At 39.6% G+C, this 27,279-nt stretch overlaps 1 pseudogene across 1 annotated transcript in view; it reads right to left on the minus strand.

Moving 5' to 3' along the window:
- Nucleotides 1-27,279, minus strand: part of LOC122555638 (scavenger receptor cysteine-rich type 1 protein M130-like) — a 149,260-nt pseudogene that overhangs the window by 42,327 nt on the left and 79,654 nt on the right. The window contains exons 14-16 of the transcript XR_015759256.1: nt 5,344-5,414; nt 3,943-4,129; nt 2,631-2,699 (exon numbers count right to left, since the gene is read on the minus strand). The product of XR_015759256.1 is annotated as a scavenger receptor cysteine-rich type 1 protein M130-like (transcript). The remainder of the gene's footprint in view (nt 1-2,630; nt 2,700-3,942; nt 4,130-5,343; nt 5,415-27,279) is intronic.

The following is a 27,279-nucleotide window of genomic DNA, read 5'->3' on the forward strand; positions in this document are numbered from 1 at the left end:
TTGTATCACACCGTAAACTTTTACTATAAATTCAGTGTTGTGTGATTTTTGACGTTTGCAGAGTTGGTTTCATTGTCGTACTGAAACTGGTAAAGGCACCATGCCGCATTCACTGACGTATCGTAATTGTGTTTGAAGTTATTTCTTCTCTCACGAGTTTGGAGACCCTTGAGATAACTCGAGTTTACAACGTCTACAGGCAGGAAAATGTAAGCGTACTTAGGATGCAACAGAAATATTAAGATCTTTGTAGGTCTTAACTCCCAAGGGAATTGTGCAAGAGTTCAGGTCAGTTGTGCGAGGCGATGTTGTCACACTGCAGGACAAACATAGCACAATAAATGAAAGTAGGATTATCAAAATTTTCATTTGTTTTCTACTGCTCCAAAACATTTTCTCGTTCTTTCGGATTATTATTGAGTTTGAATATGACCTAACGGTTAACACTTACAAGTGTTCAGATTCCAGCTGATGGTGATACTAGACATGTAAAATCCCAGAGTTTTCCTGGCTTGGTAGATCATAAGTTTTAACTTTGCAATTTATGTACCATGGTGGCCAGTCACTGAGCATATTGACAAGAAGCTGTCAATGTACTTACCATTAAAAGAACATCAATGATTGTCACATAGAAAACAGGAAAATAACAAGCGATTTTGCACAATGCAATAACTAATTGAAATGGTCTCATTAGAAATATGAGAAATAATGGTTCAACATTTTTATCCTCAACAACCTTCCAGATAGTCAATTCTCAGTGAAGCATAACCCTATTTCAAATTTACAGTTCCGAGTAAACCTGTGGATTCACTAAATGCTGGCTTTAGTTAATGCCTCTTTTTGAGATTCTAATTTGAACTAACACTGTTAACTTATTTCATAACATGGGTTTCTTGAATTCTCCTTCTAGAAGCTTCTTTTTCTGAACTTCTTTGTGAACTGATAATAAACCACTCAAGAGGACTTTACAACCAAAACTGATTTGGAGACTGCTAAGCTTACAATCCCTTTGCTGTCACACACCCGTTCTCTCTGACACAAACTTGCACACTGTGCCTGTACGAATCCCCCATACTCACTGACTTATAAATGACTCTTGTCTTTTCAAAAGATCTCTATCTCTAGCTCCTTCCACCACCTGCCAGCTTGTTGCGAGAGAAGTTCCCAGTGTTTTTCTCTCCTTTGTTCTTTGCTTTCTGAAGCATGGGAACATTCACCCCAAGAAGGTTTTTGTTGTTTTCTTTTCTAAAAAGCTGAATTTAAATGCATGCAAGCACATCTCAAAACAACGCTTAGAATTCAAAAATGAAACAAAGTCCTTCCAGTCAATATCTGCACAATATGGAAATATGGATCAAACTTAACGCTCTTCACGTTTCTGTCCACTTTAGATTCTAGTTTTCCCTTTCACTAAAAATAGCGCAGGACCTGAAATGGCAGGATAGGTTTCAGCAAATTGAAGAGCACTCTGCCAGATTAACAGATTTCTAACCATCAAACAAAGCCATTTTAAGAGACTTTACTTTTTTTTAGCATTGTCAAATAACCAGAGCAGATTTCTGATCTTGAGTCTCAAGTATACTTCCAGAAAATCATAGAGTAATACAGCATGGAAACAGATCCATGCAAGCCAACCAGACAACCCGATCTGACCTCGCCCATTTGCCAGCATTTGGCCGATATCCTTCTCAACCTTTGCTATTCATATACCTATCCAGATATCTTTTAAACATTGTAATTGTATTCACTTCCACCACTTCTACTGGCCACTCGTTCCAGACACGCACCACTCTCGGTGTGAAAATGTTACTTCTCTTGCCCTTTTTAAGTCTTTCTGCTCTCACCTTAAACCTATGTTCTGCAGTTTTGGACTCCCTGACCAAGGAAAAAGACCTTAACTATTCATCCTACCCATGACCTTCATGATTTTATAAACCGCTATGAGACACCCCTCGGCCTCCGACACTCCAGGGAAAATAGCTCCAGCCCATTCACCCTCTCCTTATAGCTGAAATCCTCCAGCCCAGTCAACATCCTTTTGAATATTTCTGCACCCTCTCAGGTTTAACAAAATCCTTTCTGTAGAAGGACGACAAGAATTGTACACAGTATTCCAAAAGTGGCATCACCAATGTCCTGTACAATTGCAATAAGATATCCCCGCTCCTATACTGAATGCTGCAGCCAACGAAGGCAAGTGTTCCAAATGCCTTCTTCACTATCTTATCTGATTGTGAATCAAATTTCAAGGAACTATGCACCGGCACCCCTTGGTCTCTTTGTTCAGCAACACTCCCTACAGCCCTACCATTTATCGTATAACTCCTGCCCTGGTTTACCTGAGCAAACACCTGACATTGATGTAAATTAAACTCCATCTGCCACCCATTGATCAAGGTCCCATTGTACTCTGAGATAATCTTCTTCACTGTCGACTACACCATCTATTTTGGTGCAATCAGCCTTCTCTATTCACATCCAAATCATTTATATAAAGTATTTGTTCATACAGCTATATGTATTGGCACTTAACTTCCTAACAAGTCTTGTTAAATCAGTACCACAGATTACCTTATTATTGTATTTAATATTTTACGAAATATTGAACTCCAATTGGATAAAATGTTTACCTTTGTCATTCACTGGTTCAACTGTAGCATTTTGACTGGAAGGTTGCACGGAGGAATCAACTGCAGAAACTGAAAAATAAAAAGGCGGATTCTAAAAATCTAAGAACAGAGATTGTTTAGTAGCATTAATGAAATTGTACCTAAATAATCCTATATCCAACCCATTTCTCCTTAACATTTTATATTTATTACATAATGCCTGAAAATATGTCCTGCAGGAAGATTAGAATCATAAACTCAGGATGTAATTCTGTCCAGCGATAATGACTGAAATTTATCCTTAAAATTCTATTTGAACTCACCGGTCATGAAAGTACACAGAATTTCAGCAATGTAGCCATTAGAAAATATTCCCAGTTGAACAGCACACATCCCATCAGACCATGAGTCAGAGAAATAACAAACTCTGTGTTTCATTAACTATAATTGGCCATTTATTCAGAGATTCTATTTGTGAATAAATTCAATCTAGTATCCAATTTTAGTAGTAGTCTTCTTTATACTCATTTTACAAAGATGGAAAACCTGCAGCAACCACTTTATTGCGGTTCACGTTAAAACTTAACAAGTCAAAGGAAGCTTTTCAGAGAAAATGTGCGATTATACTTCAGAGTTTATCTGGATGTATGATTTGATGGAAATTTTCAAAATCATGAAGGCGCTGAATAGAATAGGTTGAAAGAAAGTTTTATCACTCATGAATAGATTGAGGATCAGACGTTCAGTTTCATCGTGTTTTGCAAAGGAAGCAAAATTGAAATAAGAAGAGACTTTTTTACACTGAGTATTAGTCTCTGAGTATTTATTGACCATCACTATTTGGTCTTGAGAAGATGTTAGTGGGCTGCTTTCTTGAAAGACTGCCATTTATTTGGTGTCGCTATAACTACAGCGCTGAAGGAAGGATTTACTCCGAGTTTGACCCACAGCAACAGTGAAGGTCAGATAGCCCAGGTTCAAGTCTTGATTGAGTATGACGCTGGAAAAAGCACAGCATGTCAGGCAGCATCCGAGGAGCGAGAGAGTTAACTTTTCCGTCAGGACTGAAGAAGGGTCCTGCCCTAATCGTCGACTCCCTTGCCCCTCAGATGCTGTGCTTTATTTTCCAGCGCTATGCTTTATCAACGCGGATTCTCCAGCATCTGCAGTCCTCACTTTCTCCCCGGGTCAAATCTGACTATTCCAGAGGAGTGCCGTAACATCCTTGGACATGCGGATTAAATATATCTGCACCTTAGGTACAGGAATGAAAGTTACACATAATTTATAACAACCCTTAAAGGCCCTTTTAGTGCAATGGTGGTGTCCATACCTCTGGAACCAGACAGCTCATGTTCAAGTCTCCGGCTGCTCGAGAACTGCGTAATAATATCGCTGAGCAGATTTGTTATAAAATATCTGTGAACAATATCCCGGGCTCCTGTGGTGCTATGGTAGTATGCCGACCTCTGAACTAGAAGGTTAAGTCCCACCTGCCTCAGAAGTAGTTCATAGCAGTTCTGAGCAGGTCAAAATTAGAGATTAATTATTAATAACGGCTAGTCAAAAGTATCTCTAAACAGAGTCCTTACTAACCAGTCAAATGAAACACACCTTCTGCCGTGTCGCGTGCGAAACAGCATTTAGCGACAGCCATTTCTTTCTGTCACCTAACCGGTTTATGTTTTAGATTGTTATAAATCTTTCTGCTACATCCGCCGATGTACACACTGAATAACGCTTCCATCATTGCAGCTGCTCGCAATTCCAGTTGCAAATTTTTGATCTCGCCGCTAACGGCGCTTTGATCTGCTCGGCGTTTGAACTGGTGTCTCGCTGTGGAAAGAGGAATCTCGAACGGCTCGTTGTGAGACTCGATGGAGGGGACGGCCAAGCTACCGTTATGTCAAGATATAAGTCAGATTTTCGTATGTGACAACCCTGACATTTTAGATCACGGTGATTAATAGGAATGGTTCTACAAGAGGTACAATAACAACAATTGCATTCATGTCACAAAATGCCGAAAATTGTTTCGTGGAAGTGTAGTCAGGCAGAATTTGAGGCCAAGTAATTATTTCAGGACAAACCTTAGACAATAAGGTAGGTTATGGAAGATTGCTCTAAAAACGAAGGAGCGTTATGTTTGCAAAGTGGAACTTCTGAAATTGGATTACTCATGATGTCCTTCCCCAAAAGAGCATTTTTTAAAAATGGTGCTGGCTTTGTAAATAAGTGATTTTGATATTGGGCTTAGATCAAAGGGATTTTGCAGCCCATTTTATATATTTTGTGGATTGAGAAGAATAATGTGGCGCAGTTCCGATATCGTCTGTTTCTTTTCCCATTTCAAAGTTTGAAACAACTGAGTTTATGCTTTGTTACAAGACTGGCATCAGTGTGCCTCTGCTAAACAAACCAGCCTGACTTCCCTTTCACTAACACTCGGGCAAGTCGAAGATCTGATGAAATTAGTTACAACTGGACAGAATGAAATCGCCTGTCAAGCCATCGTTATAATAGGACATGACCAGAGTATCAGTTCATTCGCTCGGGTGACGAATGAGTCCTGTTGGATCCGATATTTTTCCGGGGTTTTATTTCACAGAAAATGTATAGACTATTGACACCGCCATCAGTCACCCCAGGGCAGACAGGAACCAACAATGAGTTGGTCAACATCAATCTGGCGCACCTTATGAAAGAGTTTCTTCCCAAGTCATTGGACACATACCTGAGAAGTTAAATCATACATGCCTTCTGCCAGAAAAATGCATATTTTGCTGAAGGTGTGCCGCAGGAACTCTTGAGAAAGACGGAAGATGTCATTCCTGTGAAATTATATTTTTTTCTGTCGGGTATCTTAGGAGAGTTTGATAAACTGCTGAACAATTACGGTGTCGCATGAATTGAAACCATAAATTACACGCAACTGAAACGCTGAAATTGTTGATTCGAGTTGCTGGGATTTCCGTCTTGTTTAACACCTTGTTTCTGCAGGAGCACAACAAACGCCGAAAATTGTATACACCCTACGTGCCACTGTATTCCAATTTATCAGACTGAGAAACTTTGCCGTTTGTGGCAAGTGATGCGGATTAATGAAATTAAATCATATTTTCAAATGTGGACATCAGAAACCCGCTGCAATCACACAAGATAAATAATTTCACGGACGTTGATCGATGCTATCCTCGGCAACTTGAAATATTAACTCAAACCTAAATCATAAAACTTGAGGGAATTCAAATTAACAGGGAATGATAATTTTTAAAGTTGGCATTTTGGTTAGGAATTTATTCAGTGTGTGAAGCAGCACATTTTAATCATTTAACATCATTTAATTTAACATAAAATTATTTAATTTAACGTAACCTAATAAATTGCATTGAAACAAGTCATGTTATATAATGAGTAAATTTAGTTATATGTCCACCAGCTCACACACTAGAATATTCGCTCTCTGCAGCTTGTGTTTAAATACGACAAGGGTTGCCTTTAGTTCTACAGTAGAGGACAAGCTTCTGGAAACTTGTTTTCCATAATCAATACACAGAGCAGGAAATGGAAAGGACACCTACTCAAAAAGTATTCATCAACAAATGGGAAATTACTTTCCTGTACTTCTGACTCTTTCTGCTCTTTGCGGAATAGGAATTTGTGAATGATCCCCAATAACATTGGGGAGCTACGTAAAATGATAAAAAGAATGATTAAAAAGATCTTTTCACAAATAGCGAATGTCATCAAAGTAGTAAACCACTCCGAGATAAAGCACATCTCCAGATTTCAGGAAAGCGCGATTGCGATTTACTTACCCACCGGAACGTATAGAATCAACAAAGACATCCCCAAGCGCTGCATTTCCGCCAATGTATTATAGAGATAGGCAGGAGAACCTGATCAATGATCTGTGCAAACTGCACCCCAGTTCAGTGAGAAGATGCTAAGACTCTCAATAAGCAGCGATTTTATGTATTCAGCAGAAAGACGCTGTTAAATCCAGCGAAATTTGTTTTCAGTAACGAAGACAACAGCAATCAACGAGCCAATAACCGATGTTATTACCAATTTAGGCAAACCTCAAGTTTAAAGCGTGAGAGGGGGAGGGGTTCTGTAACCTTGAAGTTGCCCGATAGGTTTCTGATTAGAATACAAATTTATCAGCTATGAGGCGGAGTTAATAATATTTAATGTCATTAACGCCTATTGAACGGTTCCTGTCTTTATATACAGTTACATGTGACAGAAAAGACAATGCCCCGCAGGTAAAGAATATATCGGGGAATGAGAGCAGCAGCCCAGAACTTCGTGCCCAGTGAGACAGAAAGAAAATTATAGCGGAGAGGATCCGTTTTAATCCATAATCCTGTAAAGTGCAATTTGGGCGGCAGGGCACAGTGGTTAGCGCTGCTGCCTCACAGCGCTAGAGACCTGGATTCAATTCCCGCCTCAGGCGACTGACTGTGTGGAGTTTGCACAGTCTGCGTGGGTTTCCTCCCACAGTCCAAAAATGTGCAGGTTAGGTGAATTGGCCATGCTAAATTGCCCGTAGTGTGAGTTGAAGGAGTAAATGTAGGGGAATAGGTCTGGGTGGGTTGGGGGTCGGTGTAGACTTGTTGGGCCGAAGGGCCTGTTTCCACACTGTAAGTAATCTAAAATCATGACATATTCTTTAGTTAAAGATCGATAGAAAGAAAGAAAAATAGGTAGATAGTTAGCTAGATAGATAGGCAGATAAAGACAGACAGACCTGACTTGTCGAATTTCTGTGTCTCTCAGAATTTTCTCATATTGGAGAAAATAGTGTATTTGCCTGTTTCCACCTGTTTTGATCACGTTCTAACCTATCTTTAATTCCAGAGCCGGTCTGTCTCCCACTCTGTGCTGTCCACTTCCACCTGCCTCTCTTATTGAGTCATTGTACTTTCATTCGGCTATTTGTGTTTTGCTGGGCCACTGTTTCCTTCTGCAAGTGGTGTATTGACTAGTTGCATATGAAAGTAGTCATTTTGTCTAAATTAAATTCCATGGAGGCATGCCCAGTAATTTCGAATGAACAAAACACAGAAGGATATATTTTTTAAAATAGTATCCAGCTCATTCTTTTCGTGTGGAAATCGAAAGATACAGTTAATTCCATTCTCATACATTCTCTCGCCGCCTTGGATTTATTCGCTTTAAGGACTTAACACATTTGCTTTGACTAGTACCAGTGACTGGCATTTCAGATAAGCGATTCGGCATCACAAATAAATCTCTATAAAAACGTATTTCCACGTTTTGTATTTAATTCTTCGCAAATCTTCACTATTATGTCCCCATGGTGTTTTCTGTCACTGGAAAGATTTTAGCGCCAGGGCAGCGGGTTCGATTCCCCCTTCGGGTGACTGTGTGGAAATCGCACATTCTCCTCGTGCCTGCGTAGGTGTGCTCCGGTTTGCTCCCACCAATGAATTGGGCAGGCTAGGTGAATTGGCCATGCTAAATTGCCTATAGTGTTAGGTGCATTAGTGGGGTAATGAGTCTGGGGAGTGGGTTACTTTTCGGAGGATCGGTGTGGACTTGTTGGGCCGAAGGGCCTGTTTCTACACTGTCGGGAATCTAATCTGATGTATTCGACCAAACACAGCAATGACGCCTTATCAATTTCTCAGCACGATTATATCACCGAGAGCCGCCGCATTACTAAATTCCGACGCCCTTGGTACCATTCCAGCGGATTTCATGTGTAAACTCGCCATAGCTTTCGCACTCTTTCAAACTTCGGTACCCACAATAAAATGGAATTATGCAGCTGAGGCGGAGCCAGTGTTCTAAGCTGCTGGAGCAGACATTCCTTGTTTTTTTCACTCCGTTTCTCCGTTTATGATGCCAACGGATCTCAAATGCCTCTCCCTATCTTCTCCTGTGCCAAAGATTTCTGCAATACCTCCGCAAGGTCTCCCGATGCTTGCGGTCACTTTGCAATTGCGCCACTTAGTTCAAATCGCCCCGCCGCATTCTTCCAACCACAATGTAACACATCGCACATTTCTGTAATAAAAGTACTGAGTTTCTGTCTCCACATTTTTCCCAGTCCTCCGATGTCTGATGAAGTCTATTGCTGTTCTCAATGATTTCCTGAATTGTTCTGTTCTTAGCAAATAGTTCAATCAAATTAATCAATGAAGATTTGCTTTTACTAAGGCCCAGCTGATTGTCGTTTTTTCGACTATAATATTCTGAAAGCTAAACATGATTGGTAGTTTCATCCTCCTGGCGTTTTGAGAACATATGCGGTCTTTTTGTGATCAGGCAGCATTCCCACATTGACATGTTGTGACCATTTCAACTTGTATCTTTCTAGGTAATCTAGAAAAACTAAAGATCCCGGTTTTACGTACGACACAGAATGGAGCGTTTGCATCTATTCACTCCTTACTGACTCCTCCCGGGGCAAATCATTGAGTTGTTGTTCTCCTTTCGATCCTTGTAGTCCAGTTTTTTTTCTTTCAAATCCCCAACTAATCATTTTCAAAATCTTTCTTTGCGTACCATCACCTTCAGGTTCAGTGAGATCGACGTAGAGACCGTAAGACGTAGCAGAAGTAGCAGGCCATTTAGCCCGTCCAGTCTGCATCCCTCTGTTGCAGTCAAATACTCTCTATGAAGACCAACATACCATTTGCCTTCTTCACCATCTGCTGCACCTGCATGTTTACTTTCAGCAACAGCTGGGTAAGAACACCAAGGTCTCATTTTGTCTCCCCATTCCCAATCTGTTGCCTTCAAAATAATAATTTGTCTGTTTAAGTTACATTAAGTGCATAACTTCACATTTGTGCACAATGTACTGCATCTGCCACATATTTGCCCAACTACCTAACTTGTCCACATCGCCCTGAATCTTATCCAAATTCTCTTCACGGGACACAGTCCAACTCAACCTGCGCCATCTGGAAAATTGGATATATGGCACGTGGTTTCCTCAAGTATGTCATTAATGCATATTGTGAACAAAGCCTGCAACTCGGAAAGTTTATTTTTACTTTTTTCCTGTCTGTCTGCCAATCAGTCCTCAATCCACTTCAGTACATGAGCACCAAACCTATTCAATTTAATTTTGCATGTTAATCTCTTATGTGCAAACTTGTCAAAAACCTTCTAAAAATCCAAGTAAACCACATTCATTGTCTCTCTCTTACACACTCTCCCAATTACATTGTCAAAAAGTGAATCATCTTACATTTCTATTTATTAAATTCTATGTACCTGCTAGTCAAACTATGCTAATTGTAATGTATAATATTTCATTCTTAAAATGCAGGTTTGGTAAAATTTCAAATTTTATCCTGTTTTGTAAGACTAAAGTCATTCTAATCAAGCAAAAAGCAACATTCATAACACTGATACTTATTCTATTGAGATGTTTAAAATATACATGTTAAAGCATTTTAAAAGTGTTTTCTTCTGATTTGTTAAAGGGTATCACTGGCAAAGCTAATGGTGTTCAACCACCTTATTTGTGGTGGAAGACAATGTGGTGAAACTGTTAGGAAATGGGTTTCCAGTGACAGTAGAAGAATGGAGATATATTTACAAGCTGGCATAGTTTGGAACATGGAGATAGGAGAACTTGAACCTACAGTCCTGTCTCCTAGGTGGTTAAACTCATGATAATATTGAGGCCTAATTTCTTTCCTTTTTCTACCAAAAATGAAAATTTTAGTTTTCACTATTATTTTATTTAGAGTTTTCAGTCTTCTTTGATGTTTCTATATACAACATACTTTTTTACAATCTTATTAGGCTAATTTTGCCATAGGCATATAGAATCATCGAGTCATAAAACACGGACTCAGACCCATTGATTCAACTCATCCATGCTGACCAAGTTTCCCAAACTAAAATAGTCCTACTTGCCTACATTAGGCCCATATCCCTCTAAACCTTTCCTACTCATGCACCTATCCAAATGCCTTTAAATGTTGTAACTGTACCTGCATCTACTAATTCATCTGGCAATTCATTTCACACATGAATTGCCCTCTGTGTGAAAAACTTACCCATCCAGTCTCTTTCAAACTGTCTCTCTCAACTTAAAAATATGGCATCTAATTTTGAACTTACCAACCCTAGGGAAAGATGTTTGCTTTTCATATAATCTATTCCACTATTGATTTTGCAAACATCTATATGGTCACCCCTCCACCTCCTATATTCCAGTGAAAAAAGTCCCAGTTTATACTAACAACTCAAATCCTCCTGCCTCGGTAATATCTTGGTAAATCATTCCTAAACCATCTCCAATTCAATAATATCCTTCCTATAGCAGTGTGTTCAGAACTATACACAGTACTCCAAAAGTTGCCTCACAAATGTCCTGTACAACCTTAACATGACATTCAAATCCTATACAAAATAGTCTGAGAAATGAAGGCCTTCTTAACCACCCTGTCTATATGTTTTGCAACTTTCAAAGAAGTAAGTAAATGAACCCCTAGGTCTCTCTGTTCGACAATTCTACCCAAAGCCATACCATTAACTTATGCATCCTACCCTTGTTTGCATACCAAAATGCAATACTGCACATTTATCCAAATTAAATTCCACCTGTCACTTGGCCCAAATGATTAAGATCCCTTTGTAATCTTAGGTAAACTTCTTCACTGTTGACGATATCACCAATTTTGTTGTCATCCACAAGCTGACTAACTTAGCATCTTAAATTGTCATCCAAATTATTTATATACATTACAGAAAAAAGTAACCCAACACTAATCCCTATGAAACACCACTGGTCTCAATCCTCCAGTCTGAGAAACAATACTCCACCATCACCCTCTGTCTTCTACCATCAAGCCAGTTTTGTATTCAATTATCAATCTCTCCCTGAATTCCCTGTGATCTAACTTTACTTATTAGACTACCATGCAGAACTTTGTCAAAGGCTTTAATAAAGTCCATGGAGAAAATGCCTACTGCTCTGCCCTCATCATTTTCTTTTGGTTATGTCCTCAAAAATCTTGATCAAGATCTCTCAGGCACAAAACCATGCTGACTATCCCTAATCAGTCCTTATGTGTATAAATGTATGTAAATCCTATTTCTCAGAAACCCCTTCAACAACTTAGTCATAACTGATGTCAAACTCAAAGGTCTATAGTTTGTAGGCTTCTCCTTACAGCCCTTCTTAAATAAAGGCGCAACTTTAGCCATCACCAGTCATCTCCAACTTTCTCAAGTTCCCAAGTTTCCATTTCTTTCTCCATAGTAAAAAAAACTGATTCCACACACAGACTTCCTTGTTGATCTTAAAGCAGTCCTATTCTCTCCCTAGTTGCTCTTTTGCTCTTAATGTACTTGTAAAATCTCTTTGGATTATCCTTAACTTTAACTGCTAAGCCTATTTCATATCTCCTTTTAGCCTTCCTAATGTCCATCTTAAGAATGCCATTACATGCCTTACATTCTTCAAACGATTCACTTAATCCTTATTATTTATACCTAATGTATGATTCCTTCTTATTCTTGACCAGAGCCTCAGTATCTTTATTCATCCATTGCTCCCTACTCTTATCAGCCTTACCTCTCACACTAAAAGGAACATAATGCCTCTGAACTCTTGTTATCTCAATTCGAAAGCCTCCCACTTGCCATTCATCTCTTTACTTGTTGAATAGTCTACTCCAATCAAATCTTGGAAGTTCCTGTCTCATACCATAAAAAATTGCCTTACTCCAATTAAGAACTTGAACTTTTATACAAGGCCTATCTTTCTTTTTATTCTTTGTCATTTTAATCCCTATATCCTGAGTTGACTGAGTTTTGTTGCCATTTCTTGCCCTTGGTAAGAACCTCTAAACTCAACATAAGACAAAAAACTGAAAAACCATGAATGTTGAAAATGTGAAACAAAAATAAGAATGCTAGAAAATCTCAGCAGGCCTGACCTCATTTGTGGAGAGAATTCAGAGTTATTTTTTTCAGGTCAAGTGACCCTTCTTCAGAACTAATGGTAGGAAACAAAGGATAGGTTTTAGACCAAAGATGGTGGGGCAGGGTTGGCGGAGGGGGGGGAGGGGGAGTGGCAAGGGGTGGGGAGGGATAAGTTCAGATGGGTGAGGAATACATAATAGGTAGAGATATGACCCAAAGAGAATGAAGAACAGTTGGACAGATAAAGGAGTGGATAAGCACCAGCTGGGGAGAATGACAATTGGCTAATGCTGACAATGGGTTCTGTGTGGTAGCAGCCCATACGATGACAAGGCCTGGTGTGTGGGGATGGGGGAAAACATAGGGAAAGGCATACAAAAACTAGAATTGTTGAAAAAAAATTAAGTCCAGAAGGCTATAGAGTTCCCAAATGGAAAATGGGGAATGGTTCTTCCTGATTGTGTTGTACTTTGCTAGAGAACTGTGAGAAACCTGGTTAGTGAACTCAATACAAGAACTGGCTTTCATGTGAAAGCCATTCAATGTTTGATGTAAATTTGCCTACTATGTTTCGATTTGCTCTTGAAATAATCCTCCTCTGTTTATATGTGCTTTTTATGTATGATGTTATCTTGCTTTTTATCCAACTCAGGAGAGTAGGAAAGAAATTAAACAAGGAATTAGAAGGGCTGAAAGGGGTCATGAAAAGTCATTAGCAAATAGGATTAAGGAGAATCCCAAGATTTTTAATACATATATAAAATGCGAGAGGGTAATCAGGGAAAGGATTGCACCATTCAAGGATAGAGGAGGGAATCTAAGTGAAGGGGCAGGTGAGATCCAAAATGGATACTTTGTGTCTATATTAACCAAAGAGAAGGAATTGGTGGAGGATGATCATAGGGAAAGAAGTGTAGAAGTTTGAAGCCAAGTGCTTTTAAAAAGGAAGAGGTGTTATGCGTCTTTAAAAGTATTAAGGTAGATAAGTTCTTGGGTCCTGGTGGGATCTCTCTCAGAATATTGAGGGAAGCAAAAGAACAAATTACTGGAGCATTGACAAACATCTCCAGTCCTCTTTGGCCATAGTTGAGATCCCACAGCATTGGAGAATATCCAATATTGTCCTTTTGTTTAAGAAGGGTAATGGGGTAATCCAGAAAATTACATTACTGTGAGCCTCACATCAGTGATAGGGAAATTACTGGAAAAGATTTGCAGGGACAAGATCTATATGCATTTAGAAGTAAATTGACTTATTAGCAATAGACAGCAAGGTTTTGTGTGGGGGAGATTGTGCTTCACTAATTTGTTCGAGTTTTTGGAGAAGGTGATGAATGTGATTGATGAGGGAAAAGTGGTTGCTGTTGACTCCATGGACTTCAGTAAAGCCAGTGACAAGGGCCCTCATGGCAGACTGGTACAGAAGGTGAAGTCACATGGCATCGGGGTGAGCTGGAAAAATGGATACAGAACTGGCTTAGTCATAGGAGAGAGATGCTCTTAGGAATGAAGAGTTGTGACTAGTGGTGTTCTACAGGGATCAGTGCTGTATGTGATCTACACAAATGATTTGGAAGAAAACATGGCTAATCTAATTAGTAAGTTTGTGGATTATATAAAGGCTGGTGGAATTGAGTATAGTGAGGAGAATTGTCAGAGGATACAGCAGGATATAGATTTGTTGGAGGCGTGAGCAGAGAAATGGTAGATGGAATTTAGTCTGGACAAATGTGAGGTGATACATTTTCGAAGATCAGGTACAGGTGAAAGTTAGACAGTGAATGGTAGAATGCTTAGGAGACTTGATATTCAGAGGGATCTGGGTGTACAGGTCCATAGATTACTGCAAGTGGCAGCACAGGTAGATAATGCAGTAAAAAGATCTATGGCATTTTGCCTTCATCGGATAGGGCATTAAGTATAAGGATAGGCAAATTATCCTGCATCTTTATAGAACTTTAATTAGGCCATACTTGTTATATTGTATACAGTTCTGGTCACCACACTACCAGCAAAATGTGGATGCTGTGGCAAGGGTACAGAAAGTGTTTACCAAGATATGGGGATTTTAGGTGGGTTTGTTTTCACTCGAATAGAGGCGATTGAGAAGCAAACTGATAGAAGTCTATAAGATTATGAATGGCATGGATAGAGTGGAAAGTATGAGGCCTTTTCCCAGGATGGAAGGTTCAATTACTTTGGGACACAGATTCAAGGTGTAGGGGGAGGAACAAGATTAAAAAAGATGTGCAAGGCAAACTTTTGACATAAAGAGTGGTGAGTGCCTTGAACACCCTGTCAGAGGAGGTGATGGAAGCAAACACACAAGCAGCATTCAAGAAGCACCTGGATGAAAAATGAGTAGGAAGGGAACAGAGAGATGGGGATTCTGTCAGTTTTAGTATGGAAGGGCAAAATGAGTCAGCTTTGGCTTAGAGGGCTGAAGGGCCTGAGCCTGTGCTGTATTGTTCTTTGTTTTAATTATGAGGAGCTAAGATCTTTGGTACCAAAACATGCTTCCAGTGAAATATGTTGTACAACTGAATTCCATTCCTCTGATTCTTGATCCAGCATCCAATGCTTCTTTGTTGAGCAAGGAACAAACTGATCAGGACAGTTGGAACAAAACAGAAATAGATATAAATGCTCCACAGTCTGGCAGCATCTGAGGAGAGAAAGCAGAGTCATCTGGGTTCTGAAGACTGCACTCGAAATGCCGACTCTACTTTCTCTCCACGAGTGCTTCCCGTCCTGGTAAGTTTTTCCAGCTCTTTCTGATTTTGTTACATGCTTCCAGTATTCACATGTCTTTGCTTTTTCATCAAGCAAGGTCTTCACTACACATTCCAGGAATTCTAATTCTTTGCACAGTTCCCATTTCTGTCTGAATTAGGATAATTGCATTTCTCACTTTTACCCTAAAATCTGTTTCTTACTACTTTAATTAAGCTAAACCACAATTTTGCTCCTTCGGTCTCTCTCTATTTGGGGATTATAGTGCAATATTAGTAGGTTAATAGCCTGTGTTTTGTTACTTGGTGCTAAACACCATAGTCTTTTCCTTCTCAACTACATGACTCCCCTCCTGATACAATTGTTTATTTTATTAATTTAGGGAACACAACTGCCAAATTCTGTTCTTCAAAATATTGTAGACAGGAAAATTAATCATATTTCTTTAATCAAGTTTCTGATATAGCCATTATGTAGTTATCTAATAGGTATTTATGTTGCATTGAACAATTTATCAAACAAATTTGTGGATTGATTTACATTCACTGTAATCCTTTCTAGATTGGTTCACACTAAACTCCTTTAGAACGCGTGAAAAAAATCTCAAAAGCAAAAAAAAAATTGCTGGAGAAACTCAGCATCTCTGGCAGGACCTGTGCAGAGAAAGCACAGTTAACATTTCGAGTCCTGGGACTTCTTCTGAACAGTTGAGTTCCGAAGAATGGTCACTGGACTAGAAACGTTAACTTTGTTTACTCTCCACTGATGCTGCTAGACCTGCTGATTTTCTCCAGCAATTTCTGTTTTTGCTCCAATAATTTGTCTCCTACTTCTGGACAATCCCACTGTAATGTTATTTGTCTCTTTAAAGATACCTTGCATCTTTTTTCTCTCTTCAATTTTATATCGGTACCTGAACGACTGTTAAATTTGGTTAAAATCCTCCCATTCAAACAGCACTTCAATATATTTGCTGTTAAGATCTGACTGGAGCATCTTAAATAGAGCTCTCTCGCTTCAGAAATTGACTTGGTGCCTCAGGACCATCCCACACTTGAGCAGCCGTGTGTCAACCTGTTTTATTTGATTTTATTTACGCTTGTTTCGATATGGAGTTGGGAGCCATCTGGCGAATTCAACTTCTGAAGTTCTGTATCGTTACAGCTTCAATCTTTTCATTTCTATATGATACTTAGTCTCATGTGGGCAGTTGCTTCGGAATTTACTTCATCCTGTCAATCATAAGCAGCGCACCACAGAGCTACATGTTTGAGGAATCCCCAGGCTGTCCCCTCTGGATAATTTTCCTCATGGCAATGTTCCTCATAGAAGATAGTAGTATACTGGTAATGCAGAGGCCCAGGAAAGTCAACAATAATTGTTTAAAAAATTCTGATTCCATGGCCGGTTTCCATACTGTAGGGAATCTAATCTAAACATGTTTTTCAGGAAAAATGAAATCAGCTGTCCTGATCTCTTCTGTCAGTTTGTTACACCCGGCACAGATGATGGTGTTTGACATTTAACTGGCCTTTGGAGTCCTTACCATCCACTTCAAGAAGAAACAAGGATAGGCAATAAATGATGTATTCGTCAATGACGACACCATGTCATTAAAGAACAGTTTCAAAATAAACTGCATTGTTACACTTTATTCTCCCCTCAGCGCCGTGAATGTGTTCCAAGCTGCATTCTGGTAGGGTTTCCCAGTCTCCTTGATATTCAGGCAGCAATAGAGTCCTGCAATCTTATTCAGTTCCAACATCATGAAGGACCGTGCAATTAAGGCTCTTCCGAAATCCCAAACTCAGAAAGCCTGAGGTTTAATTTGAGCAAGTGGTGACACCACACATTTTCTCTAAGTCAACAACGGGTTCTGGAGATTTTATAACACACAAATGTGGCAGGGATCAGATCTGAGCTTTAATTTAATGCATCTATAATTACCTATCAGGTTACTAAATTACTGCAATTATGTAAGTGTTTAAAATTTCGGTTTTACTCTCAATTCTTTTCTCAAAGTTGTAGTTATTAACCCAGCTGTGAGCTTGGAAATTCCCACTTGTTTATGAGTAGCGTTACCGACCTTGACTTGATCACTTGAACTGTTTGTCAAACTGTTGCCACCAGCAACTGCTTATCTGAATATCTATAGCTGCAACTGGTGCACAATCAGTCACTGAGATCTTTCTGAAGGAATGCTTGCACCATCAATGCAAGTTCTCGTGAGCAAAATAAGGCTGCAGAGCAGTGGGTTGACATATAGCATCAAATGTTATCTGATTTAGGCCAGATATTTCAAAAACAGTACACTTTTTAAAAAGTGAACTTATCAGTTCCTCAGCCATTCGCAAGTAGTCTCAGACTTTACCAATTGAAACATTATCTAAGCCTGTCTCCTATCCTGTATCAAATGATGATTCTGTTTACACATAACTTTCCAAGGATATAGGGCATGTATTAAAAGATCCAAAGTTGCATCAGATCATTTTCAAAACAATTGACAAGGAGAATTAGGAAGGGACACTTAGGTTTGAATTAAACCACAGTGAAGCTGGTCCAGACAGCTTTTTCAGTCCTGACGATTGCAACTATTAGTGTATGGTCATGTTTGATAGTGAGGGAGACAATCAGAGGGAATACTTACTTGATCTCATCCTCACCAATCAACCTGTTCAACATGCATCTGTCCTTAACAGCATTACTGGGATTGACCACAGCACTGTAAAGATAAGGCTAAGGTCAGTATTTGCTGATCCTTTGTGATGTTGTAAATATTCTCCACCATATTGAGTTGCTCCAGCACCATGTTAAAAGAAAAGATTTTGAACAAATCTAGTGATTTAAATCTCGGCACCCATGAGGAGCATCAGCAGCAGCAGAGTTGTATTCAACCATAATTTGTTATCAAAAAGCTCAGCACAGCCCTCACTTGATCATGCTGGTTTAATGAAAAGTTCATAGAGTCATAGATGTACAGCATGGAAACAGACCCTTTGGTCCAACCTGTCCATGCCGACCAGATATCCCAACCCAAACTTGTCCCACCTGCCAGCACCCGGCCCATATCCCTCCAAACCCTTCCTATTCATATACCCATCCAAATGCCTCTTAAATGTTGCAATTGTACCAGCCTCCATCACATCCTCTGGCAGCTCATGCCATACACGTACCACCCTCTGCATGAAAAAGTTGCCTCTTAGATCTCTTTTATATCTTTCCCCTCTCACCCTAAACCTATGCCCTCTAGTTCTGGACTCCCTGGCCCCAGGGAAAAGACTTTGTCTATTTATCCTATCCATGTCCCTCATAATTTTGTAAACCTCTATAAGGTCACCCCTCAGCCTCCGTCATTTCAGGAAAAACAGCCCCAGCCTGTTCAGCCTCTCCCTGTAGCTCAGATCCTCCAACCCTGGCAAAATCCTTGTAAATTTTTTCCGAACCCTTTCAAGTTACACAACATCTTTCTGATAGGAAGGAGAGCAGAATTGCATGCAATATTCCAACAGTGGCCTAACCAATGTCCTGTACAGCCACAACATGACCTCCCAACTCCTGTACTCAATACTCTGACCAATAAAGGAAAGCATACCAAACGCCTTCTTCACTATCCTATCTACCTGCGACTCCACTTTAAAGGAACTATGAACCTGCACTCCAAGGTATCTTTGTTCAGCAACACTCCCTAGGACTTTACCATGAAGTATATAAGTCCTGCTAAGATTTGATTTCACAAAATGCAGCACGTCTCATTTATCTGAATTAAACTCCATCTGCCACTCCGCGGCCCATTGGCCCATCTGGTCCAGATCCTGTTGTAATCTGAGGTAACCCCCTCTTCGCTGTCCACTACACCTCCAATTTTGATGTCATCTGCAAACTTACTAACTGTACCTCTTATGCTCGCATCCAAATCATTTATGTAAATGACAAAAAGTAGAGGACCCAGCACCGGTCCTTGTGGCACTCCGCTGGTCACAGGTCTCCAGTCTGAAAAACAACCCTCCACCACCACCCTCTGTCTTCTACCTTTGAGCCAGTTCTGTATCCAAATGGCTAGTTCTCCCTGTATTCCGTGAGATCTAACCTTGCTAATCAGTCTCCCATGGGGAACCTTGTCAAACACCTTACTGAAGTCCATATAGATCACATCTACTGCTCTGCCCTCATCAATCTTCTTTGTTACTTCTTCAAAAAAACTCAATCAAGTTTGTGAGACATGATTTCCCATGCACAAAGCCATGTTGACTATCCCTAATCAGTCCTTGTCTTTCCAAATACATGTACATCCTGTCCCTCAGGAATCCCTCCAACAACTTGCCCACCATCGAGGTCAGGCTCACTGGTCTATAGTTCCCTGGCTTGTCTTTACTGCCCTTCTTAAACAGTGGCACCACGTTTGCCAACCTCCAGTCTTCCAGCACCTCACCTGTGACTATCGATCATATAAGTATCTCAGCAAAAGGCCAGCAATCACTTCTCGAGCTTCCCACAGAGTTCTCGGGTACACCTGGTCAGGTCCTGGGGATTTATCCACCTTTAACCATTTCAAGACATCCAGCACTTCCTCCTCTGTAATCTGGACATTTTGCAAGATGTCACCATCTATTTCCCTACAGTCTACATCTTCCATATCCTTTTCCACAGTAAATACTGATGCAAAATAGTCATTTAGTATCTCCCCCATTTTCGGTGGCTCCACACAAAGGCCACCTTGCTGATCTTTGAGGGGCACTATTCTCTCCCTAGTTACCCTTTTGTCCTTAATATATTTGTAAAAACCCATTGGATTCTCCTTAATTCTATTTGCCAAAGCTATCTCATGTCCCCGTTTTGCCCTCCTGATTTCCATCTTAAGTATACTCCTACTTTCTTTATACTCTTCTAAGGATTCACTCAATCTATCCTATCTATACCTGACATATGCTTCCTTCTTTTTCTTAACCAAACCCTCAATTTCTTTAGTCATCCAGCATTCCCTACACCTACCAGCCTTCCCTTTCACCCTGACAGGAATATACTTTCTCTGGATTCTTGTTATCACATTTCTGAAGGTTCTGAAGGAGACTTCAAGATCTGTTCCAAGTTTACCTAAAAATGTGTTAACATAATGATGCTGCAACACATTTGTATACCAAACAGCAGAAGCAATGCAATACACATATTTAAGCAATCCCACAACTGTAGGATCAAAGAAAAGCTCTGCAGTGATACCACATGCAGTCATGATTTTATTTTTATTCACATAGGATGTAGGATTTGCTTCCTGGACCAGAATTTATTGCTTATCTTTAGTTGTCCTTAAGCATGTGCTGGTGCAATGCCTTCTCAAACCACTACTATCAATTTGATTCATGTACTGATAGAGAGGGAGTTCCAGATTCTGACACTATGATGATACATTTCCACTTCAGGATGGTGGGAAACCTGGAGAGGAAATTTCAGATGGTGGTGTTCACAAGTATTTTCTGCCCTTGTCCTTTGAGATGTGGTCTTGAATTTGAAAGGTATCATTTAAGAAACCTTGATAAGTTTCTACAGTTCAACTTGAAGATGTTACATACTCTTGCTACTGAATGTCACTGGTGTAGGTAGTTGATGTTTGTGGATACTGTGATAATTAAGTGTCTCCTTTGTCCTGGGTGGTTCCAAGCTTCTTGAATGTCATTGAAGCTGTATTTACCCAGAAAACTGAAGAGTATTCTGTAACACTCCTGACTGTTGCTTCATGTACAGGAATTGGTGCATAAGTTCCTCATTGCAGGTCTCCTAGCCTCTGGTCTGCTCTGATGGCTACAATATGTATGCAACTCATGCAGTTCTGTTTCTGATCACTGCTCAGCTCCAGGGTTTTGCTGTTGGGGAAATTCAGCAATGGTAATGCCATTGAGTATCAAGTGATAATGGTTCGATTCTATCCTAGAGCACTCTACCTAAATACATGCAGCATTTGCATGAAGATAGATATCCAGAGGCATAGATAGATATACATGGCTACAAAATAATTACAGAGATCATTACATCAGATATAATCCTAATTGAGGAGTTGCAAATGGTGCTGAACATGGTGTACTCTTTAGTGAACATCCCAGTCTCTGACATTATTAGGGAGAGCAAATCATTGAAGAAGCAGCTAAAGATATTTGAGCTTAAGATACTCCCCTAAGGAACTCCAGCAGTGACAATCTGGAGCTGAGATGCCTAATCTCCAACAACCACATCCATGTGGCTTTGTCAAAGTTACACCTCTGACCGACAGAGACATCTCCCCGATTCCTATTACGTTCAGATGTGCATGGGCTATGATACTAATAATAGAACAGTTTTATTCTAGAGTAATTTTATTCATATAACCACTGTGCAAAAGGCAAACACAGCTCTGTATAATTCATCAAATGCTGAGAAGATGCTTGCACATTCTTTTACCGACACAAACAACAAAGTAATGATGATAACATCCAAGAGTAACCAATTATCAGTTATCTAGCAGCAGATCATATAGATTTTCCACCACAGTGCAAACAGGTATTAAAGTAAAATTGCTCGTGTATCAGCTTAGGGCCATTTTAAAGTGTACAATGTCCCTGAAACTTTGCTGTTGGTCCAATTATATTGGAATATACAGTGACAGTTAAGCTTTGCAGTTTGCTTGCTACTTGTATTTATTGTATGACTCCGCAATAAAAGTGTTCTATTGTTTATATCATGGCTTGACTATGAAGGAATTCATTTACATTATCTTGCTCTGTGCCATGGGCTGAGGAGGGATTGGCAAGTTTCAGATTGGTCTATCTTGCTTACATAAGTCTTTTTTCATTGTAAATCACTGCCATATAATTATGCAGCAAATTGGTAGATTACAATCAAAACCAAAATAATGTGTAATTTTAAAATGCATATGTGATTTAAATGCAAAGGGTGCTTTTTAGAGGATTGGTACAGACTTGATGGATCAAATGGCCTCCATCTGCACTGTAGGGATTCTATGATTCTATTCTATGGCTCTGTGCCAGCATCTGCATTGTCAATCTCAATTTCTTCACAACAGTGTCAGGATATTCAGTGATCTAACATTGTCTGTTTAAGATGGCTTTAATATGAGTTCTACCACTGCAGAAGTGGAACTTAAATTCCGTACAAATCTGGAATTAAGAATTCTAATGACCATGAAACCATTGTTGATAGTCAGGAAACACCCATCTGTATCACTAATGCCCTTTGGAGAATGGAACTGCCATTCTCAACTGTTCTGGCCTATATAGCAATGTAGTTGACTCTTAACTGTCCTCTGAGAAATTAAGGATAGATAATAAATGTTGGCCAAAGCCCTCTTTCCACCAATAAACTAAAAATAAAGAATAAGGTCACATTGTAGATGACTAGGCTTTAAGATCATATGCACCTCTAAACAGGGGTGAGTTAGCTGATTTGGCATGGACAGCTGTTTTTCAATGCAGAAAAACATCAATAGTGTGGTTTCAGTTCCTGTACCATGTGAGGTCTCCATAAAGAGCCCACCTTCTCAACCTCATGCCTCACGTTGGATATGGTGACCGTCAAGTTAACTCAGCATCAGTTGTTTTCTTTTTCTCATGAGAGTACAGTTACTTGGAATTAAGGCATCATTATCTTTAACTTTCTTAAACCTTTAATATCCAGTTTTTGCTTTCCATCTCCCCGTATTATTTTCTGGCAGCTATCCATTATTTGTTGCAGCAGATAATGGAATGTTAGTTCTTATTTCAAGGGGGTTGGAGTAGAAGAGTAGTGAACTCTTCCTGCACCATACAAAGGGCTGGCAAATCCTGTGACAATGCTGATTCTTTAAAAAAAAGTTATTTTGCCTTTATCTTTCAAGAGGGGTCATAAAGGGAGAGGTTCTGATATGTCTGGAAATATATACTTGAAAAGGTATTAATGTTTTCTTAAAAAAAACTTGTACAATGAAAAGGCAGTGGCCAGTTCTCCCGGTTCAGAGTTGTTTCTGGTTTGGTTTAGTTTTAGTTTGTATTGGGAACCCAAAGAAACCGCTCCGTGCTGAGCCTCTCTCTCTCTCTCTCTCTGCAATCTCTCTCCTGTAAGTACCTGTGTTTGAATTTACCTGTTTGCCAAGGGGAGTGTTTATGGGACTTTGCAGGAAGTAGAGCTGCTCTTTGTTACATTGCGTTCTTGTGTCGGTTGGGGTTTCATCCAGTTATATTATTCCAAATTTGGTTTTCTTTTATTCGTATGTAAATCAATTCTGTTTTGTTCAAAACCGATGGGTTTGAGCAGCTGCATCACTCCTGGAATATCCACCAAACAGCTGCTTAAAACAACTAGAAAGGTTAGGGTCTGGGCTACCTTCTTGAAATGTTTTAAGAGAGTCTGACCTATTCCATAACACCACGTCTGAACTAATGTGAGCAGTTATGGTTCCCTTACTTGAGGAAAACTTATTTTATTGGTGGAAATTCAGAGAAGATTCACTGGGTTGATTCCCAGTATGGAAGGATTGACTTATAAGTTTGGGGCTCCACGTATTGGAATTGAGAAAAAAGTGAGCAGTAATCTCATTGAAACGCAGAGAGTTTTTACAGAGTAAAAGCTAAGAGGATGTTTATGGGAGAGTTTAGGACCAGAGAACATAGTCTCAGAATAAAGCAGTGTCAGTTTATGACTAAGATGAGGAGGAATTTATACACTCAGAGGATTGTGAGTCTTTGAAACCCCTTGACACAGACAGATGTGGGGGCAGAGTTCTTGTATATATTTAAGGCTGGGATAGGTAGATTGATGATCAGGAGTAAAAGCAATGGTTATGGGGAAAGGGCAGGAGGGACACCAGATCAGCCATGATCCTATTGAATGGAACAACAATACTGAGGGGGCAAATGGCTGACTCTTGACCTATTTCTGATGGTTATATGTTAGAATCCCTACAGTGTGGATGCAGGCCATACGGCCCATCAAGTCCACACTGACCTTCCAAAGAGAATCCCACCCAGACCCATTCCACTATTGTATCCCTGCAACCTTGCATTTCCCATGGCTAACTGACCTATCCTGCACATCCTTCAATATTGTGGGCAATCTAAGTGGCTAAATGTCTGAAACTGGACTGTGGGAGGAAACCAGAGATAATCCACACATGCATAGGGGGTCAATGTAAACTCCACACAGTTGCCGGATTTTGAATCCAACCTGGATCGCTGCACAGTGACGCAATAGTGCTAAACACTGTGCCGCCCATATACCCTCTTAATTTCAATTCCCACATTGCTGAAGGACATGACACCCTCTATGTCAATTTGTAATCATCTTTGCAATCAAATGCATGTCTGTTCCAAAAATCCATGGTTTTACTTTGGGGATTCCAAAGCATCTTAGCCTTATTAAAACATGGAAATGAAAGGTCTATTACAAGTGCAGATCTAGGTTCCACATGAATGCCCTCAAAATACGAAGGCAAAGAGCTGGTGGATTTAACATTGATGACCTTAATCTCCTGTCCACACAAACCATGTTGCATTCTCTCAGAGAAAATAAATCATTCTCCTAATGATGGAGAATTGAGGCTCAACCCCAAAATCCGTCAACAGCATGATCATATAATCCCAAATTTCCCCAAGGGGTACAGCTCTAAAACACTCAAGTTTCTCAGGGGAAAGCACCCTGTATTAGTGACATGGCATCCACCACCTCCTTCTATTTGTTCACCAGCATTCACTTCCAATGCCACATACATACAGTACCGTACCATTTACTAGATTCACCATGACTTTTTTGATAGCATCATGCCTCCTAGAAAGACAAGGGTAGCAGATGCATGGGCACAGGACTACGTGAAAGTTCCACTCCAAACCACACATCATTCCGAACTGAAACTCTATCACCTTTCCCAAACTAATGCTGCATCAAATTCTTGGAATTACATTCCAAAGATCACTGTGGGTGTACTGTCTTCCATAGATGATAGCAGTTCAAGAAATCAGTTAACCTCCACCACCTCCAGGGCAATTAGAAAATGGCAATAAATGCTGAGCTCTCCCACGGTGTCCACATTGGACAAATAATCACCCAGTAATAAACACAGACTCCTGGAGAAAGTCAGCGCATATAGCAGCAGCTGTGAACAGAGGAACAGAGTTAATGTTTCTAATCCCATATGATTGTTCTTCAGGATTCATACTGGACTCAAAATACAACTCTGCTTCTCTCTCTTCAAATGCTGTTGGACCTGTCAAATTTCTCAAAAATGTTCTGATTTTATTCCAGATTTCCATCATCTGCAGTATTTTGTGTTGTTTTTGAATGAACAACCAGCATTGTCTTATTGATTTTCAAAGGTAAGAACTTGATTGACTGACGTGAATATCCTGCAAAAAAAATCACAGATAAATTTTTCTGCTTATTTTAACATTTTTTGAAAATTCACAATGTATTATTAAAATATCATCTTAGACATTAAAGAGATTTTATGACCATAAGGAGGCAGTTTGGTCTGCCATGCCTTTGTCAACTGAGAAACTGTTAAAAACTTCATTCCAACTTCCAGCTCCTGATATATATTGTGCAGGGTACCAGGTATCAAACACATATCCAAATACTATTTGACTACCTCTATTATACATTTGGGGCCAAATTATTGTCTGCATGAAAGCAATTTGTTTCAAACTTCCCTCTAATATTTATGCCAACTATTTATATTCTCTCTCTCATGTTATTGCCTTCTCAGCTAAATGAGATAGATTCCTCCTTTCTTTTTCCTACCCCTTTTATCTGGATCATACATTATTTTATGTGTCTCAATTTGCTTTCTTTTAAGCCTCCTTTGTTTAAAAAAATAACTCCAACCTCTACAATTATTACTCAAAACACAAATAGAGCCTGGGACATCACCCCTGTAGCTTCTCTATTCTAATCACTTCCCTCCTGTAGTATACTTGCCAAAATTGTAGATGTGTTTTAAGAATTGATGCAATTAGCAGGAAATATTTATTGGACTGAAATTTTAATATCCAAACTTTTTGGAAACTTTTGTGGTCAGAACGAATGACGCAACCACCAAGAAAGCAATAAAAACAAAGGAATGATGAAAGCATAGGTATTCTGTTAATTGCAAGCCACTATATATATCTGATGGTCTGCAGGCAGAATCACCTATAATTAACACAGGAAAATCTGTCCCATGCATTTAATTTCCATACTGAAGCAGCCACATGATCAAATTGAAGTACCTATCAGTTAATTTGGGAGAAGGTCATATTTCCTAACAGGAGCTATGTTATTGCCTTTATAATTATTATTACTTTAAAGTAACCATTTATATTAATTCAGTTGAGAGACACAAACGTACAATTTCCATCTCAAACTAACATTTGTAAAGTCTATGTTTTGTGTTTTAATTTTAACTGTGGACTGAAATGAGAAAGAGTCAGGATTAGAGTGGTGCTGGAAAAGCACAGCAGGTGAGGCAGCATCGGAGGATCAGGAAAATCGACATTTCAGGAAAAAGCCTGATGAAGGGCGTTTGCCCAAAGCGTCGATTTTCCTGATCCTTAGATGCAGCATCTAAGGATCAGGAAAATCGACGCTTTGGGCAAACGCCCTTCATCAGGCTTTTTCCTGAAATGTCGATTTTCCTGATCCTCCGATGCTGCCTCACCTGCTGTGCTTTTCCAGCACCACTCTAATCTTGACTCTAATCTCCAGCATCTGCAGTGCCCAGTTCTGCCTGAAATGAGAAAAACAGTGATTAGCAAAGCAGTGTTTGAAAGGGTAACTGAACTTTTGAAAAGCCAGTAACCTGAAAGCCTTGGCAAGCATCATAAACAACTTTTTGAACATGTTATATTTGAAGATGGTGAAGTATTTGATTTGGAGCTGGTGACAGGAGCGTACAAATGCAGTTTTTGGTGGCAACACAAAGTTGATTAATCTATGGACAACTGACTATTTGTCATATCACTGAGATCATTTTTCCTGCCACCAACAGTGTGATTGGTTCTTCGATAACTGAACAGTTTGAAGCTGG

The sequence above is a fragment of the Chiloscyllium plagiosum genome, unplaced genomic scaffold (genome assembly GCF_037043375.1).
Source record: "Chiloscyllium plagiosum isolate Xiang-an unplaced genomic scaffold, Cpla_swu_hap1 HiC_scaffold_13, whole genome shotgun sequence".
Taxonomy (NCBI): domain Eukaryota; kingdom Metazoa; phylum Chordata; class Chondrichthyes; order Orectolobiformes; family Hemiscylliidae; genus Chiloscyllium; species Chiloscyllium plagiosum.